Genomic DNA, 19380 nt, shown 5'->3' on the forward strand with positions numbered 1-19380 from the left:
CCTAATCCGCCGCTCCCCATCATCCCAACACTAATAAAAGTTATTATCCCCTAATCTGTCGCACCCCGACAACACCAACACCTAAATAAACCTATTTAGCCCTAAACCTCCAGCCCCCACATCGTAACTACTAAACTAAACCTATTAACTCTTAAACTACCACCCCCACAATGAAAACACTAAATTAAACTATTATCCCCTAAACCTAAACACCCCTAACTTTAAATTAAAATTACAATATAACTATCTTAAAATAAATACTTACCTGTGAAATAAAAAAAAACTAACATTAAACTATAAATTTACCTAACATAACTAATCTAATAAAATTTAAAAAACTACCAATTAAAAACCTAAATTAAAAATTAAAAAAAACTATGAAAAAAAATAAAAAATCTAACATTACAAAAATAATAAACACTAAATTACGAAAAATAAAAAACTCTAAGACTACAAAAAATTACACCTAATCTAATAGCCCTATAAAAATAAAAAAGTCCCCCAAAATAAAACACCCCCCTAACCTACAATAAACTACCAATAGCCCTTAAAGGGGCCTTTTGTATGGCATTGCACTAAGTTAAACAGCTCTTTTTTCTTAAAAAATGACCCCACTAAAAGTAAACCCCCACACCCAACCAACCGCCCAAAATAAATAAAACTAACTCTAAAAAACCCTAAGGTACCCATTGTCCCTAAAGGGGCATTTTTATAGGCATTGCCCTTAAAAGGTCATTCAACTCTCTTTTACTGCCCTTAAAAGGGCATTCAGCTCTTTTACAAGTCCAAAGCCCTAATCTTAAAAAAAAACACCCCCCCCCCCCAAAAAAAACTAACATTAACCCCATAAAATCTACTCACGGTTCCTTAAGTCCGGACATCCATCTTTATCTAGGCAGCAAGAAGTCTTCATCCAGCCAGCAACACCTTCATCCATTTCGGGGACGTCTTCTATCTTCATCCCGGAGGCGCAGAGCGGAGCTATACTGGAGGGCGATGACATTCTGCAATTACATTTTTTGGCGATGTGGGGGGCTGGCGGTTTAGGGGTTAATAAGTTTAATTAGTGGTAGTGATGTGGGAGGCCAGAGGTTTAGGGGTTAATAGTGTCGGGCATTGCACTAAGTTAAACAGCTCTTTTTTCTTAAAAAATTACTAAGTCCCCCCTAAAAGTAAACCCCCACACCCAACCAGCCGCCCAAAATAAAAAAAAACTAACTCTAAAAAACCCTAAGGTACCCATTGTCCCTAAAGGGGCATTTGTATAGGCATTGCCCTTAAAAGGTCATTCAGCTCTTTTACTGCCCTTAAAAGGGCATTCAGCTCTAAAATCTACTCACGGTTCCTGAAGTCTGGACATCCATCTTTATCCAGGCAGCGAGAAGTCTTCATAAAGCCAGCAACACCTTCATCCATTTCAGGGACGTCTTCTATCTTCATCCCGGAGGCGCAGAGCGGAGCTATCCTGGAGGGCGATGACATTCTGCGATTACATTTTTTGGCGATGTGGGGGGCTGGCGGTTTAGGGGTTAATAGGTTTATTTAGTGGTAGTGATGTGGGAGGCCAGAGGTTTAGGGGTTAATACATTTATTTAGGTTGCGGCGGGGTCGAGGAGTGGCAGGATAGGGGTTAATAACTTTATTTTAGTTGTGGCGAGGTCAGGGAGTGGCGGGATGGGGTTTAATAACTTTATTTAGGTTGCAGTGGGGTCGGGAGTGGCGGGATAGGGGTTAAACATTTTAGTATAGTGGCAGCGTTTAGTGACAGGGTATAAATAAACTTGGGAAAATCACGAATAGCAGCGTCATTGATGACTGTTAGTTAACAACAGTCCAATGCTCATTGCCCCATACTTGGTATGCGTGTTTTTGCAGGCTTTTGTATAAATAAGGAGAGCGTATTGAGATACGCGGCCACGGTGTTAGGCGATGTTAGGTGGGCGTATTGATGCTGGCGAATGCAACAAAGTTGACGGCTTGATAGATATCCCCCATATTGTCAGTATATATTTTGTATATATGGATTTGTGATGTACACTTATTTTGAATCTCAATAAAAATATCTAAAAAAAAAACACCAAAAAAATCCCCAAAACCCCTAAATCTAACCCCGAAATAGGTACTCACAGTTCCTGAAGTCCGGAAGGAAAAAGGTCTTCTTCCAGGCAGCTCCATCTTCATCCAGCGCGGGACATCTTCTATCTTCATCCGGAGCAAAGGCGGTGTGGAACGGAAGTGACCATGGAGCAGGACTGGTGATCATGGAGCAGGACCGGCGCCTGCATAGCAGGACCACCGTAGAGGTTCCTCTTCATACGATCACCACCATACACTGATGTTGAATGCAAGGTACCCGTTTCAAAATGGCGTACCTTGCATTCCTATTAGCTGATTTGATTCTTCAAATTCAAAACAGCCAATAGGATGAGAGCTAGTGAAATCCTACTGGCTGATTTGAACAGTAATAAATAAGTTTAATATAGTGTTTGTGGTGCTGGAGGGCGGCAGTTTAGGGTTTAATAGGTAGTTTATGGGTGTTAGTGTACTTTGTAACATTTTAGCTATGAGTTTTGTGAAACATTTTTGTTTTGAAAAATCCATAACTACTGTTCTCAGGTGATGGAATTAATTGTGTCGGTATAGGCTGCAACGCAAGCATTTTAGTTGGACCGCACAACCTTTAGCACGGCGCTATGGAAAATCCTGCACTCAAACGTCACTTTTTTAGGGGCGGAATGCCATGCACAATGGGCAATTTTTCAGCGGTATAGCCGTACCGCAAAACTCAGAATCTAGCCGATTGTTAGTTTTCTTTTAGTTTAAGCTTAGGTTTTATTTTAATTTCGCATGTAAAGTTTGTATTTATTTTTAAATAGGTAGTTAGTTAATAATTGTAACTTTACTTTGGGTCTATTTTAATTATGTTAAAGTTAGGGTTGTTAAGTGTTAGGTTTAGGGGTTTATAGTTTAATTTTGCTAGTTGCGATGTGGGGTGCGGTGGTTTAGGGGTTAATATTTTTTTAAGCTAGTTGCGATGTGGGGGATGGCGGTTTAGGGGTTAATATTTTTATTTAGGAAGTCGCAATGTGGGGGGATGATGGTTTAGGGGTTAATAGGTTTATTTAGTGTTGGGGATGTGGGGGATGGTGGTTTAGAGGTTAATAGGATTTTATTTAGTGTTGGTGATATGGGGGGACGGAGGTTTAGCGGTTTATAAGATTTTATTTAGTGTTGGCGATGTGACAAGACGGCGGTTTAGGGGTTAATAGTTTTATGTAGTGTTTTATTTAGTGTTGGCGACGTGGGTGGGCGGGGGTTTAGAGGTTAATAGATTTAATTAGTGTTGGCAATATGGGGGGTGGTGGTTTAGAGGTTAATAGGTTTAGTTAGTGTTGGTGATGTGAGGGGACGGCGGTTTAGAGGTTAATAGGTTTTGTTAGTGTTTTCTATGTGAGGGGACAGCGGTTTAGGGGTTAATAGCTTTACGTAGTGTTTTATTTAGTGTTGGTGATGTGGGGGTGGCAGTTTATAGGTTTATAGGTTTATTTAGTGTTGGCGATGTGAAGGGACGGCAGTTTAGAGGTTAATAGCTCTATTTAGTGTTGGCGATGTGGGGGGACCGCGGTTTAGGGGTTAATAGCATTAAGTAGTGTTTTATTTAGTGTTGGCGACGTAGGGGGGGGGGGCAGTTTAGATGAACAATAAAAAATTCAGAATGTGAATAAAGAATGGATCCGAAAATGATTTATTTGTTTTCAGGATTTTATTTATGGTGCCCGATTCGGAAATTCAGATTCATCCAAGTTTTTTCACCAATTTGCAGGTCTACAAAAATGACATCCTTTCAGGTTTTGCATTAAAATGACATTTTACTTTATTAGAAATAATCTATGTTCATTTAAATCTTTCTTTACATGTGCTAAATATAACTTTTTTCTCTTCCTTCACTTTCTTTCTCCTCTCGGTCTCCCTCTCTTGTCCATCTCTGTCCCTCCCTTCCACCCCAATGTCTATTTCTCTTCTCTTTCTCTTCTCTAATTAGGATAGTAATTCATTGCTCATCATTTTATTGACAGTTTGTATATGCAAATTAGAATTGTTACTATTGTAGCTAACTTTTTTCCCTCTCTTATTCATGTTATACTTCTGTTAAAGGGTTATTAAACCCAAAATCTTTCTTTCATGATTCAGATAGAGAATACAAATTTAAACAACATTACAATTGACTTCTATTATTTATTTTGCTTCATTTTTTAGATATAGTTGAAGAAAAAGCAATGCACATGGGTGAGCCAATCACACGAGGCTTCTATATGCAGCAACAATCAGCATCTTTTGAGCATATCTAGATAAGCTTTTCAGCAAAGAATATCATGAGAATAAAACAAATTAGATAATAGAAGTAAATTAGAAAGATGTTTAAAATTGCATTCTCTTTCTAAATCATGAAAGAAAATATGTGGGTTTCATGTCCCTTTAATAGAAAAATATATTTTCATGATCTGGAAATGCTACTGTAAATATCAATGACAATTATTAACTTTTACCATTTACTTTACAACACAGTAAAATCTGTACATTAAACTTGTGCACAAACTTTCACTTATGATGAAATCATTGCTACAATAGCTGTAGTACATTTTAAATACCTCCCTTTATTAACCTTACCAGCCACCCTCAACCTTGAAATTGAGACAAATGTTTGGATAATCCATTATATCCAAAGGAGGGCACCATCATAAAAATGTAAAAAAATAAAAGTTATACATCTTTCTAAATAACTGCAGTCCTTCCCTTAAAGGTGCAGTAAACACCTTGTAATTACAACATTTGTCAGCAATAGTTTTTAAGAACAGATTAACACTTTGCTGCAATTGTTTTTCAATGGTCAAACTCACTTTCCTTAATTGAACGATCCTATCTAGACTTGAATTTAGAAAAGATAGTGTTTAGCTACTGTAATTCTGTAAACATGCTCACCATTGTTTGTCTTCAGCACATTTGATATTAAAAATTGCGAATTAGGGACAGATTTGTGGCAAGGTTTGACTTATAAAGCCTCACATCTATTCTTTCAGTTTTTAGATGTTATTTACACAGAAATTGGGTAAAATAAATAAGTATGAATTTTTTATAATTACCATCAAAAATGTTTACTGTCCCTTTAAGCAGCAGATTAAAAGTGGAGGTGCATTTATATTTTATATATAGAAATATCTATTTTAAATGAAAATAACAGTTCCCTGTATGCGAGGAACGTTACATATTTACAATAAATATACAGTAAAACACATTCAGCTAAATTATGAGTTTTGCGTTCATGTTTTAAACGCTGAAAAAAATTGTAATTTCAGTGTTAAAACAGCACTGCAGCCATTACAAGTCTTGTCGATATAGCTGTACCGCAAGCCGTATAGCCTGTAATGCAACATCAGTACCACACTCCTAAAATTAAGTTTTTCATGGGATTCCCATAGCGCTGCCATTGCGAGTTTTGCGGTAAGGCTAAAAATAATTATTAACCCCTATTCTGCCGCTCCCCGACATCATCACCACTATCATAAAGTTATTAACCCCTAAACCGCCGCCCTCCCGCATCGCAAACACTATTTAAATATTATTAACCCATAATCTGCATTCCGCCCCCGCTATACTTAAGTTATTAAGCCCTACACCGCCGCCACTATAGTAAACCTACTAACCCCTAAACCGCAAGCCCCCCACAACAAAATATACCAAAATAAACTACTAACCCCTAAATTGAAAGCCCACACATCGCAATAAACTAAATTAAACTACTAACCCCTAAACCTAACGCCCCCCTAACTTTAGATTAAAATTACAATTTCCCTATATTAAATTAAATTAAAACTTACCTGTCAAATTAAAAAAACTAAGTTTAAACTAACAATTAAACTAATATAATTATTAAACTAAAATTAAACTAACTACCAATTACATTAAACTAAAATACACTTTAAAAAATCCTAGCACTACTCTAAAAGTTACAAACTATCTAATTACAAAAAATAAAAAAGCCTAATTACAAAAAATAACAAACACTAAATTACGAAAAATAACAAACGAAATTATCCAAAATAAAAAAGAATTACACCTAACCTAATAGCCCTATCAAAATAAAAAAGCCCACCCAAAATGTAAAAAAATTAAAAGACCCCCAACAGTAAAACCCACCACCCAACCAACCCCCAAAATAAAAAAAAAACAACTCTAACAAAAACATAAACTACCCATTGCCCTGAAAAGGGCATTTGTATGGGCATTGCCCTTAAAAGGGCATTTAGCTCTTTTGCAGCCCAAACCCTAATCTAAAAAAAAACACCCAAAAAACATTTTTAAAAAACCTATCACTAACCCCCGACGATCCACTTACAGTTTTTGAAGTCCAGCTTGAGCGATCTTCATCCCGGCTGCGAAGTCCTCATCCAGGCGGCGAGAAGTCTTAATCCAGATGGCCTCTTCAATCTTTATCCAGACGGCATCTTCTATCTTGATCCCGGAGGCGCAGCAGGTCCATCCTGAAGACATCCGGTGTGAAGCATCCTCTTCATACAGTTGCTGCCGTACACTGAATCTTCAATGCAAGGTACGCGATTCAATATGGCGTCCCTTGCATTCCTATTGGTTGAAAAATTTGAATCAGCCCATATTAGAACTGCTAAAATCCTATTGACTGTTCAAATAAGCCAATAGGATTTAAGCAGCTTTCATTCTAATGGATGAATTGGACTTCGCCGCCTGGATGAAGATCGTTTAAGCGGGACTTTAAAAACTGTAAGTGGATAGTCAGGGGTTTAGTGATAGGTTTTTTTTAAGGGTTTTTTTGGGTGGTTTTTTTTTTAGATTAGGGTTTGGGCAGAAAAAGAGCTACATTTTTTAGATAGTTTTTTTTTATTTTATGGGTTTGGGGGGTGGGGGTTTGTAATGTTAGTGGGGTCTTTGTAAAAACAAATTTCAGGTAAAAGAGCTGTTTAACTTAGGGCAATGCCGTACAAAAGGCAATTTTAGTTTATTCTAGATTAGGTTTTTTATTTTGGGGTGTTTTTTTTTTAAATGGGTATTAGAATAGGAATAATTTTTATTATTTTTGATAATTTGTTTGTTATTTTATGTAATGTATTTTTTTTGTTTTGGGGTGGGTTTTGATTTTTAGAATAGGGCTTGGACAGCAAAAGAGCTAAATGCCCTTTTAAGGGCAATGCCAATACAAATGCCCTTTTCAGGGCAATGGGGAGATTAGGTTTTACTTTATTTTTATTTTGTGGGTTTGGGGGGTGGGGGGTTTGTATACTGTTAGGGGGTGTTTGTTTGAGCTGTTAACTTTAGGGCAATGCCCTACAAAAGGCCCTTTTAAGGGCCGCCAAAAGGCCTTTTAAGGGCCCTTGGTAGTTTGGGGGTGGGGGTTTGTATACTGTTAGGGGGTGTTTGTTTTCTTTTGTAGCAAAAGAGCTGTTAACTTTAGGGCAATGCCCTACAAAAGGCCCTTTTACGGGCCCTTGGTAGTTTAATCTAGATTAGGCTTTTTTATTTTGGGGAGTTTTTTTTAGAGGGTATTAAAATAGGAATAATTTTTTATTTTTTGGGGATAATTTTGTTTGTTATTTTTGTAATGGTAGATTTTTTTTTATTTTTTTGTAATTTTAGGTTTTAGTGTAAGGCAGGTTAGGTTTATTTCACAGGTAAGTTTGTATTTATTTTAACTAGGTAATTAGTAAACAATAACTATTTACTAACTAGTTTACCTAGTTAAAATAAATACAAACTTACCTGTGAAATAAAAATAAAACTTAAGCTAGCTACAATGTACTATTACTTATATTGTAGCTAGCTTAGGTTTTATTTCACAGGTAAGTTTATATTTAGTTTTAAATAGGTATTATTTAGTTAATAATTGTAACTTTAGTTTAGCTCTATTTTAATGTTAAAGTTAGGGGGTGCTAGGTTTAGGGTTAGGGTTATGTTAGGGTTAGGTTTAGGGGTTAATAGTTTAATTTAGGTTGTTGCGATGTGCGGTGCTGGCGGTTTAGGGGTTAATAGGTTTATTTAGTGGTAGTGATGTGGGAAGCCAGAGGTTTAGGGGTTAATACCTTTATTTAGTGGCGGTGATGTTGGAGTGCAGCAGAATAGGGGTTAATAACTTTAATATAGTGGTGGCGAAAATTGGGATCGGCAGATTAGGGGTTAATAACTTTATTTAGGTGGTGGCGATATCTGGAGCGGCAGATTAGGGGTTAATAACTGTGGGTAGGTGGCGGCAAAGTCGGAGGGGGACAGATTAGGGGTGTTTAGACTCTGGGTTTATGTTAGGGTGTTAGGTTAAAACGTTGTTATTTTTTTTTTCCACATAGATATAAATGGGGCTGCGTTACGGAGCTTTTCTTTCCGCGATTGCAGGTGTTAGACTTTTTTCTGACCCGCTTTCCCCATTGATGTCTATGGGGAAAGCGTGCACGAGCACGTCAAAACAGCGCTTGCTTTTTGTGCGGTATGGAGCTTAAAAGCACCATATCACATGCACAAGCTGGGTTTTTCAAGACTTGTAATGGGCTGCGCTATAGGGTGTTAACGCAACTTTTTGTTGCGTTCGTTAATTTCCCTATAGCACGCATAACACGTAATCTAGCTGATTATTATTAATGTGAACCCTTATAAAAAATATTCTGTTAATATTTATATGAATATTTTTTATTAGATAGTGTTTATATGAGTGCAAAAGTATATTGCAATGTATTTATGTTGTGTTTGATGAAACTTTTATTCTATTCCTAACTAATTACGCGAGATGTTCTAACACAATGGGGCCTTGTTATCAAGCCGTCAACCTCAAATACGCTGGAATTCCGCAGCGTATTTGTGGCAAGGCTGATTCGCCTTAGTTATCAAAGGCTAGAGACCGGCAAAAGTAGAATTTTGTGACGTAAACTTCGATCCGCCGGACACAGATCGATTCTTACGTCACTCCAGATGTTCCGCACACAAGTGCGGCACAATCTGACTACTTTTGCTAGTTATCAAAAAACTAGCAGGTACGCTCGGCACTTTTACGGTCCAGCGTACCTGGTTTTCAATCTGCCACCCTGGAGGCAGCGGATCCCATAGGAATCAATGGGAGTCTGACCATAGCGAAAGTACAAGTTCGCTGCTGCCTGACATCCCATTGATTCCTATGGGAGATGTCTGCACCTAACACCCTAACATGTACCCCGAGTCTAAACACCACTAATCTGTCCCCCTACACCGCCGCAACTAAATAAAATTATTACCCCCTAAACCGCTGCTCCCGGAGCCCACCGCAAGCTACTCTATACATATTAACCAATAAACCGCCACTCCTGGAGCCCAACGCAAGCTACTCTATACATATTAACCCCTAAACCACCGCTCCTGGAGCCCACCGCAACTATAATAAATGTATTAACCCCTAAACCGCCGCTCCCGGAGCCCACCGCCACCTACATTATACCTAGCAACCCCTATCCTGCCCCCCCTATACCGCCGCCCTCTATAATAAAGTTATTAACCCCTATCCTGCCGATCCCGCACCTCGCCGCAACTAAATAAATAGTTTAACCCCTAAACCGCCGCTCCCGGACCCTGCCGCAACCTATATTAAATTTATTAACCCCTAATACAGCCAATAGAATGCGAGCTCAATCTGATTGGCTGATTGGATCAGCCAATCGGATTGAACTTGAATCTGACTGGCTGATTCAATCAGCCAATCAGATTTTTCCTACCTTAATTCCGATTGGCTGATAGAATCCTATCAGCCAATCAGAATTGAAGGGACGCCATCTTGGATGACGTCCCTTAAAGGAGCCTTCATTCGTCGGTAGTCCCGTCGGTAAAGAAGGATGTTCCGCGTCGGCGGGATGAAGATTGAAGACCCGGCTTGGAAGATGACATCCCCCTGGATAGAAGACTTCTTCAGCGCCTCTTGGAAGATGACATCGCCCGGATGGAAGACTTCTTCAGCGCCGCTTGGAGGATCACTTCATCGGATGGAAGATTTCTTCAGCGCCCCTTGGATGATCACTTATGCCGCTCCGGATGTCCTCTTCGGTTCCATCGCTGCTCGGCTGAGTGAAGACGACTCAAGGTAGGATGATCTTCAGGGGATTAGTGTTAGGTTATTTTAAGGGGGTTTGGGTTAGATTAGGGGTATGTGGGTGATGGGTTTTAATGTTGGGGGGGGGGGTTTCTTTTACAGGCAAAAGAGCTGAATTCTTTGGGGCATGCCCCACAAAAGGTCCTTTTAAGGGCTGGTAAGGTAAAAGAGCTTTGAACTTTTTTAATTTAGAATAGGGTAGGGCATTTTTTTATTTTGGGGGGCTTTGTTATTTTATTAGGGGGCTTAGATTAGGTGTAAGTAGCTCAAAATTGTTGTAATATTTTTAAAATGTTTGTAACTTATTTATTTATTTTTTTGTAACTTAGCTTTTTTATTTTTTGTACTTTAGTTAGTTTATGTAATTGTATTTAATTGTAGTTAATTGTAGTTAATTTATTTAATTAATGTAATGATAGTGTAGTGTTAGGTTTAATTGTAACTTAGGTTAGGATTTATTTTACAGGTAATTTTGTATTTCTTTTAGCTAGGTAGTTATTAAATAGTTAATAAATATTTAATAACTATTCTAACTAGCTAAAATAAATACAAAGTTACCTGTAAAATAAATATAAATCCTAAGATAGCTACAATGTAATTATTAATTATATTGTAGCTATCTTACGGCTAGATTTAGAGTTTTGTCGGTAACGACCCGCGTAGCTAATGCTGGCTTTTTTCTGGCTGCACCTTTAAAATAACTCTGGTATTGAGAGTCCACAGAATGGCTGCGTTAGGCTCCAAAAAAGGAGCGTACAGCATATTTAACGCCACTGCAACTCTCGATACCAGAGTTGCTTACGGAAGCGGCCAGCTTCAAAAACGTGCTCGTGCACGATTCCCCCATAGGAAACAATGGGGCTGTTTAAGCTGAAAAAAAACCTAACACCTGCAAAAAAGTTGTGTTCAGCTCCTAACGCAGCCCCATTGTTTGCTATGGGGAAACACTTCCTACGTCTGCACCTAACACTCTAACATGTACCCCGAGTCTAAACATCTCTAACCTTACACTTATTAACCCCTATTCTGCCGCCCCCGCTATCGCTGACCCCTGCATATTATTATTAACCCCTAATCTGCCGCTCTGTAAACCGCCGCTACTTACATTATCCCTATGTACCCCTAATCTGCTGTCCCTAACACCGCCGACCCCTATATTATATTTATTAACCCCTAATCTGCCCCCCACAATGTCGCCTCCACCTGCCTACACTTATTAACCCCTAATCTGCCGACCGGACCGCACCGCTATTATTATAAAGTTATTAACCCCTAATCCGCCTCACTAACCCTATAATAAATAGTATTAACCCCTAATCTGCCCTTCCTAACATCGCTGACACCTAACTTCAATTATTAACCCCTAATCTGCCGACTGGAGCTCACCGCTATTCTAATAAATGTATTAACCCCTAAAGCTAAGTCTAACCCTAACACTAACACCCCCCTAAGTTAAATATAATTTTAATCTAGCGAAATTAATTAACTCTTCTTAAATAAATTATTCCTATTTAAAGCTAAATACTTACCTGTAAAATAAATCCTAATATAGCTACAATAGAAATTATAATTATATTATAGCTATTTTAGGATTAATATTTATTTTACAGGTAACTTTGTATTTATTTTAACCAGGTACAATAGCTATTAAATAGTTAAGAACTATTTAATAGCTAAAATAGTTAAAATAATTACAAATTTGCCTGTAAAATAAATCCTAACCTAAGTTACAATTAAACCTAACACTACACTATCAATAAATAAATTAAATAAAATACCTCTAATTATCTACAATTAAACCTAACACTACACTATCAATAAATAAATTAAATACAATTCCTACAAATAAATACAATGAAATAAACTAACTAAAGTACAAAAAATAAAAAAGAACTAAGTTACAAAAAATAAAAAAATATTTACAAACATTAGAAAAATATTACACCAATTTTAAAAGCTCCCAAAATAAAAAAATGCCCTACCCTATTCTAAATGACTAAAGTTCAAAGCTCTTTTACCTTACCAGCCCTGAACAGGGCCCTTTGCGGGGCATGCCCCAAGAAGTTCAGATCTTTTGCCTGTAAAAAAAAACATACAATACCCCCCCCAACATTACAACCCACCACCCACATACCCCCTAATCTAACCAAAAAAACCCCTTAAATAAACCTAACACTAAGGCCCCTGAAGATCTTCCTACCTTATCTTCACCTATACCAGGTTCACCGATCGATCCAGAAGAGCTCCTCCGATGTCCTGATCCAAGCCCAAGCGGGGGCTCAAGAGGTCCATGATCCGGCTGAAGTCATCATCCAAGCGGGAGCTGAAGAGGTCCATGATCCGGATGAAGTCTTCTATCAACGGCATCTTCAATCTTCTTTCTTCGGGAGCCATCATCTTCCATCCGACGCGGAACATCCTCTTCTCCCGACGCCTACTCGCGAATGACGGTTCCTTTAAATGACGTCATCCAAGATGGCGTCCCTCGAATTCCGATTGGGCTGATAGGATTCTATCAGCCAATCGGAATTAAGGTATGAATATTCTAATTGGCTGATGATTGAAGATAGAAGATGCCGCTTGGAAGAAGATGGTTGCCGGTCCGGATCTACTCTTCTTCCCGGATAGGATGAAGACTTTGGAGCCTCTTCTGGACTTCTTCAGCCGTCGGATGATGGATGTCTAGCCCCCGCTTGGGCTTAGATGAAGATATCGGAGCCAGGATGGATCGGTGTGATACCCGGTGAGGTGAAGACAAGGTAGGAAGATCTTCAGGGGCTTTAGTGTTAGGTTTATTTAAGGGGGGGTTGGGTTAGATTAGGGGTATGTGGGTGGTGGGTTGTAATGTTGGGGGGGGTATTGTATGTGTTTTTTTTTACAGGAAAAAGAGCTGAATTTCTTGGGGCATACCCAGCAAAGGGCCCTGTTCAGGGCTGGTAGGTAAAAGAGCTTTTGAACTTTTGTAATTTAGACTAGGCTAGGGCATTTTTTATTTGGGGGGGGCTTTGTTATTTTATTAGGGGGCTTAGAGTAGGTGTAATTAGTTTAAAATTGTTGTAATATTTTTCTTATGTTTGTAAATATTTTTTTATTTTTTGTAACTTAGTTTCTTTTTTATTTTTTGTACTTTAGTTTGTTTATTTCATTGTAGTTATTTGTAGGGTATTGTATTTAATTAATTTATTGATAGTGTAGAGTTAGGTTTAATTGTAGGTAATTGTAGGTATTTTATTTAATTTATTTATTGATAGTGTAGTGTTAGGTTTAATTGTAACTTAGGTTAGGATTTATTTTACAGGTAATTTTGTAATTATTTTAACTAGGTAGCTATTAAATAGTTAATAACTATTTAATAGCTATTGTACCTGGTTAAAATAAATACAAAGTTACCTGTAAAATAAATATAAATCCTAAAATAGCTATAATATAATTATAATTTATATTGTAGCTATATTAGGGTTTATTTTACAGGTAAGTATTTAGTTTTAAATAGGAATAGTTTATTTAATAAGAGTTAATTTATTTCGTTAGATTTAAATTATATTTAACTTAGGGGGGTGTTAGTGTTAGGGTTAGACTTAGTTTTAGGGGTTAATACATTTATTAGAATAGCGGCGAGATTCGGTCGGCAGATTAGGGGTTAATAATTGAAGTTAGGTGTCGGCGATGTTAGGGGGGGGCAGATTAGGGGTTAATAAATATAATATAGGGGTCGGCGGTGTTAGGGGCAGCAGATTAGGGGTACATAGCTATTATGTAGGTGTCGGCTCTTTGCGGTCGGCAGATTAGGGGTTAATAAGTGTAGGCAGGTGGAGGCGACGTTGAGGGGGGCAGATTAGGGGTTAATAAATATAATATAGGGGTCGGCGATGTTAGGGGCAGCAGATTAGGGGTACATAGCTATAATGTAGCTGGCGGCGGCGTGCGGACGGCAGATTAGGGGTTAATAAGTGTAGGTAGCTGGCGGCGACGTTGTGGGGGGCATATTAGGGGTTAATAAATATAATATAGGGGTCGACGGTGTTAGGGGCAGCAGATTAGTGGTTCATAAGGATAACGTAGGTGGCGAGTCGGCAGATTAGGGGTTAAAAAATTTAATCGAGTGTCGGCGATGTGGGGGGGCCTCGGTTTAGGGGTACATAGGTAGGTTTATGGGTGTTAGTGTACTTTAGGGCACAGTAGTTGTAGTAGTAGAGCTTTATGAACCGGTGTTAGCCCAGAAAGCTCTTAACTACTGACTTTTTTCTGCGGCTGAGTTTTGTCGTTAGAATTCTAACGCTCACTTCAGCCACGACTCTAAATACCCAGAGTTAGAAAGATCCCATTGAAAAGATAGGACACGCAAATGGCGTAGGGGGATCTGCGGTATGGAAAAGTCGCGGCTGAAAAGTGAGCGTTAGCCCCTTTTTTGACTGACTCAAATACCGGCGGTAGCCTAAAACCAGCGTTAGGAGCCTCTAACGCTGTTTTCACGGCTACCGCCCAAACTCCAAATCTAGGCCTTAGGGTTTATTTTACAGGTAAGTATTTTGTTTTAAATAGGAATAATTTATTTAAGTATAGTGTAGTGTTAGGGTGTAATTGTAACTTAGGTTAGTTTTTAGTTTACAGGTACATTTCTCTTTATTTTAGCTAGGTAAGCTATTAAATAGTTAATAACTATTTAATAGCTATTGTACCTAGTTAAAATAAATTGAAAGTTACCTGTAAAATAAAAATAAATCCTAAGATAGCTACAATATAATTATTATTTATATTGTAGCTATATTAGGGTTTATTTTACAGGTAAGTATTTAGTTTTAAATAGGATTAACTTAGTTAATAAGAGAAATATTATTTAGATTTATTTAATTAATATTTAAGTTAGTGGGGGTGTTAGGGTTAGTGTTAGACTTAGGTTTAGGGGTTAATAATTTTATTACAGTGGCGGCGGTGTAGTGGGGGGCAGGATAGGGGTTAATAAATTTATTATAGGTGGCGACGGTGTAGGGGGGGCAGGATAGGGGTTAATAAATTTAATATAGGTTGCGGCGGGTTCAGGGAGCAGCGGTTTCGGGGTTAAACTATTTATTTATTTGCGGCGAGGTGCGGGATCAGCAGGATAGGGGTTAATAACTTTATTATAGAGGGCGACGGTATAGGGGGGGCCAGGATAGGGGTTACTAGGTATAGTGTAGGTGGCAGCGGTGTCCGGGAGCAGCGGTTTAGGGGTTAATACATTTATAAGAGTTACGGCAGGGTCTAGGAGTGGTGGTTTAGGGGTTAATACATTTATAAGAGTTGGGGCGTTGTCTAGGAGTGGTGGTTTAGGGGTTAGTAACTTTATTTAGTTGCGGGGTGCTCCGGGGGCACCGGTATAGGGGGTAGAACAGTGTAGTTTAGTGTGAGTGCTTAGTGACAGGCTAGCAAGAAAGCTGTCAAAAAGCCGAAGAGCAGCGAGATCGGATGAGTGATAACTCTCACAGTCCGCTGCTCATCGCCCCGTACTTGGTGCGGCGGCTTTTTGACAGCTTTTTTGATAACTTTGATAACGAATTTTGGCAGGTCCGCGGCAGCGATGTGAGGCGAGCTTAGGCAGGTGTATTGGGCTGGCAAAGGCAGGAAAAGTAGGCACGTTGATAACTAGGCCCCATAGTGTGTTAAATTCGATTGTGCTTAACCAAAAATGTTTACTTTCAACTTGTAATACGTCCACAAATGAATGTGTCTGAAATATTGTTTGCGTTCAAATGTTTGTTTTGACTTGAGTGTCCCTTTAATTTTCTAACAAGAAAGTTTCACAAATTGTAATTGCCCATAAAACATTCACATAAAAGGTTAATTTAAACAATGGCTTTATTGCTATCAATAATTTCCATTTTAACCAAAGCTACAATACCATTCACCTGTAAATGTAGTGCTGTTTAATTAAGAATAGTGTAATGGTTTTTCCTTATTGCATTACATCAATATTCATTGCAATAAAAGAGTCCCAAAATGTAATGGGATATGCGAGCAGAAAAAATCTTCATGGATTTAGTCTTACTTTGATATCATATTAACAGTAATGCTTTAAGTTAAAAAAAATATATATTATATATATATATATATATATATATATATATATATATATTATATATATATTATATCTGTATATATATATATATATATATGAAATCAACTTTATTTAAAGTCATGGGATATATCTGCATTAAATACCTGTATATTCCCACCTTAACGACCACCAACCTATACCCTCTATACATGCGCCTCTACACCCTATATAACTGTTAAATAAAAAAAAAAGATACAATGTATTTAAGGATATTATACATTCTATTATTAAAGTATGTTACAGCAAAATATCAATTGAACAGAGAGATAAAAAAAATGGACACATCATAAAAGCACATAAGGAAAATAATCAATACTGTGAAACATTTATAACAATTGAGACAGCATTTACTGTAAGAGTATAAAAGATGATAAACAATGTTTTTGCAGCAAACTGTGATACATTTGTAGCAGTGCTAGATCACAACATAATGAGCAATGCCCCAGTGATTATAAAACCTGCTGAGTGTGAATGAAAACAAACCTCCTCAGGGATTTGAGAAGCCCAGTTATTTTTTATTTGTCTTTCCCAGATGTTTTACATCAATTTTTCTTTTGTTTTTGGCTGTTCAGCTTGGTGCACCTTGATTAAATTAGTTATATTATGGCTGTTTGGTTAATAGTTATGTTAATTATGTTTAATGTGCGCAACATTTAAAACGTCTGTTGTTTGTTTTCAATGTTTCAAAAAACAAAACGCGTAGCAATAAAGTCATTTAATCCACCAAAACAAATTTTGCTGTTATTTGTAATATAATTATAAGCAAATGATAACATATTCAGCACTATAGTGATTAGTAGACCTGTGCAGCACAGAAAAATATTGGTTCATCCGAATCTTTCACAACGAATATTCGTGGAAATTAGTTTCCCCAAATATTCATTGGCTGCACTACTTATTATTTGTATTTTTCTAAACATTTACATTTTTCGTTAAACAAATATAAATGTTCCTATACAGGTGAAATAGGACCTTTATTGCAGACCCTGGAGCCATCTCGCTAAGTCAGGGCTCTGTGAACAAGATGAGCGCACTCCAGCGCACTGAAAGTAAGTATTTAACCCTTAAAGGTAATTTAAAGAAAATTAATGAATATTGATGAATCTCGTCAGTTTTTTTATATTTTCTTTAAATTTTGTTGGTGCATTCATTTGGATATTGGTTTCGTTAAAAACAAAATGAATATCTGATTTCCGTTACGAATTTGCATTCATAACGAAAAAATGCACATCTCTAGTGATTATATTATATAGGAATGGATGTAAATAGATAAACATTGCAGACTTAGGATCCGATTCTTTATAGCTCTCTAGTCTTGTGAGATTTCTATAATAAAATGTCAGTATAACAAACCCTTCAGAGATTGTTTAAAAGGCATTTGTAACCTTTCTCATCAAAGGATGTTCACTAATATGATTTCTGTTAATATACAGTATAAAGATCAGTAACATAAGCTGAAGATTTCTCTCCATGCTGATGAAATGAGCCCTAATCATTCAGTGATGCAATGCTTGTATAACGATCCCCCAATTCACTTGTACTATATAGTCTGTATAAATGTCAGTAAAACAAATTTACATGTCAAATGCATTTTTTCCAGGTATGCAATTATTAAATTTATCAGCAAAAATTGATCTAAATTCTTGGTCTTTAACATAACACCATATGAGACAATCAAGTCCAGTATTTATTAAGTAGGATTCTTTTTTTTTTTTATTCATTGACTGCAAAACAGTCTAATGGCTTCGATGGCCTTCACTTTAACTTATACAGGCTAAATTAAAAGTGGCGCATAAATTAGCACTTTTGTTTGCGTGCAAACAACGGCCAAAGCAAACTTTTAACAAGTTCAAAGTAAAATGTTTGTGCGCAAGAAAAAGCGGATGCACTCCTAACTTTAGGACTTTCGGATATCCAAAACACGCTATCTTCTATCTCCCCATAGTCGTCAATGGAGTATGCATATATATATATATATATATATATATATATAATATACACATATATATGAATATCTATTTAAAAATACAATAGCAATTTCACTTATGATAAAAACACTGGAGTGTAAAATATTTACAGTACATACACAGTAAAACTCATCATTAAATATTAAATGTATTACATTGTTTTTTGCTTTTCAGCAATTTTGAGTAAAAAGGGGCTCAAAAGTAGTATATCCATATGTATTACATGTGCATATGTGTGTTTATATGTATGTATTCACATATGAAGTACAAGTAAATTGGGGATCATTATACAAGCATTGCATCAGATTCTAAGGGCCCATTTTGCCAGCATGGAAAGAAATCATCAGATTATGTTACTGATCTTTAAACACATGTAACACATTTACAGATATGTATATATACATACAAACACACACATATTAAGACATGTATATGTGTGTTAAAAATACATAATAGCCCCTGTCTATCCAAATACCTTGTCATGTACCATACCTTTTGTAAGGGACATTAAACCCAATTTTTTTCTTTCATGATTCAGTCTAGAGAATGCATTTTTAAACAACATTCTAATTTACTTCTATTATCTAATTTGCTTCATTCTCCTTGATATTCTGTGCTGAAAAGCATATCTAGATAGGCTCAGTAGCTTCTGATTGGTGGCTGCATATATTTGCCTCTTGTGTGTGGCTCACCCATGTGCATTGTTATTTCTTTAACAAAGATATCTAAAGAATGAAGCAATTCGATAATAGAGTAAATTGTAATGTTGTTTAAAAACTGTATTTTCTGTCTGAATCATGAAAGAATTTTTTGGGTTTAATGTCCCTTTTAACCCTATTCATGAGTTTAAAACTTTCTATTAATGTATTTGGTTATGTTTGGTGAAACTTTTTATTCATCCCTAACCCTTTACGCAAGGATTTCAGTCATGCTAACCCGATGAGCGCAAATTAACTTTGCACTCATGCAGTCGCATTTACTTTCAACTTGTTAACAAAATTAACGGAGGAGCAACATTTCATATAGCATGCTCACTAACATTAATGTGCTACTTGGAATCTAGCCCACAGTTGGATACATTTCCAGGAAAAAAATAGCAGAATGCACTAATCACCTCTCTCCAGCTTCTTCGGGCTCACTCATGTCCAGTAAATTAAAGGCATCAACTCCCTAAAGAACAGACAAATAGG

The sequence above is a fragment of the Bombina bombina genome, chromosome 2 (genome assembly GCF_027579735.1).
Source record: "Bombina bombina isolate aBomBom1 chromosome 2, aBomBom1.pri, whole genome shotgun sequence".
Lineage (NCBI taxonomy): Eukaryota > Metazoa > Chordata > Amphibia > Anura > Bombinatoridae > Bombina > Bombina bombina.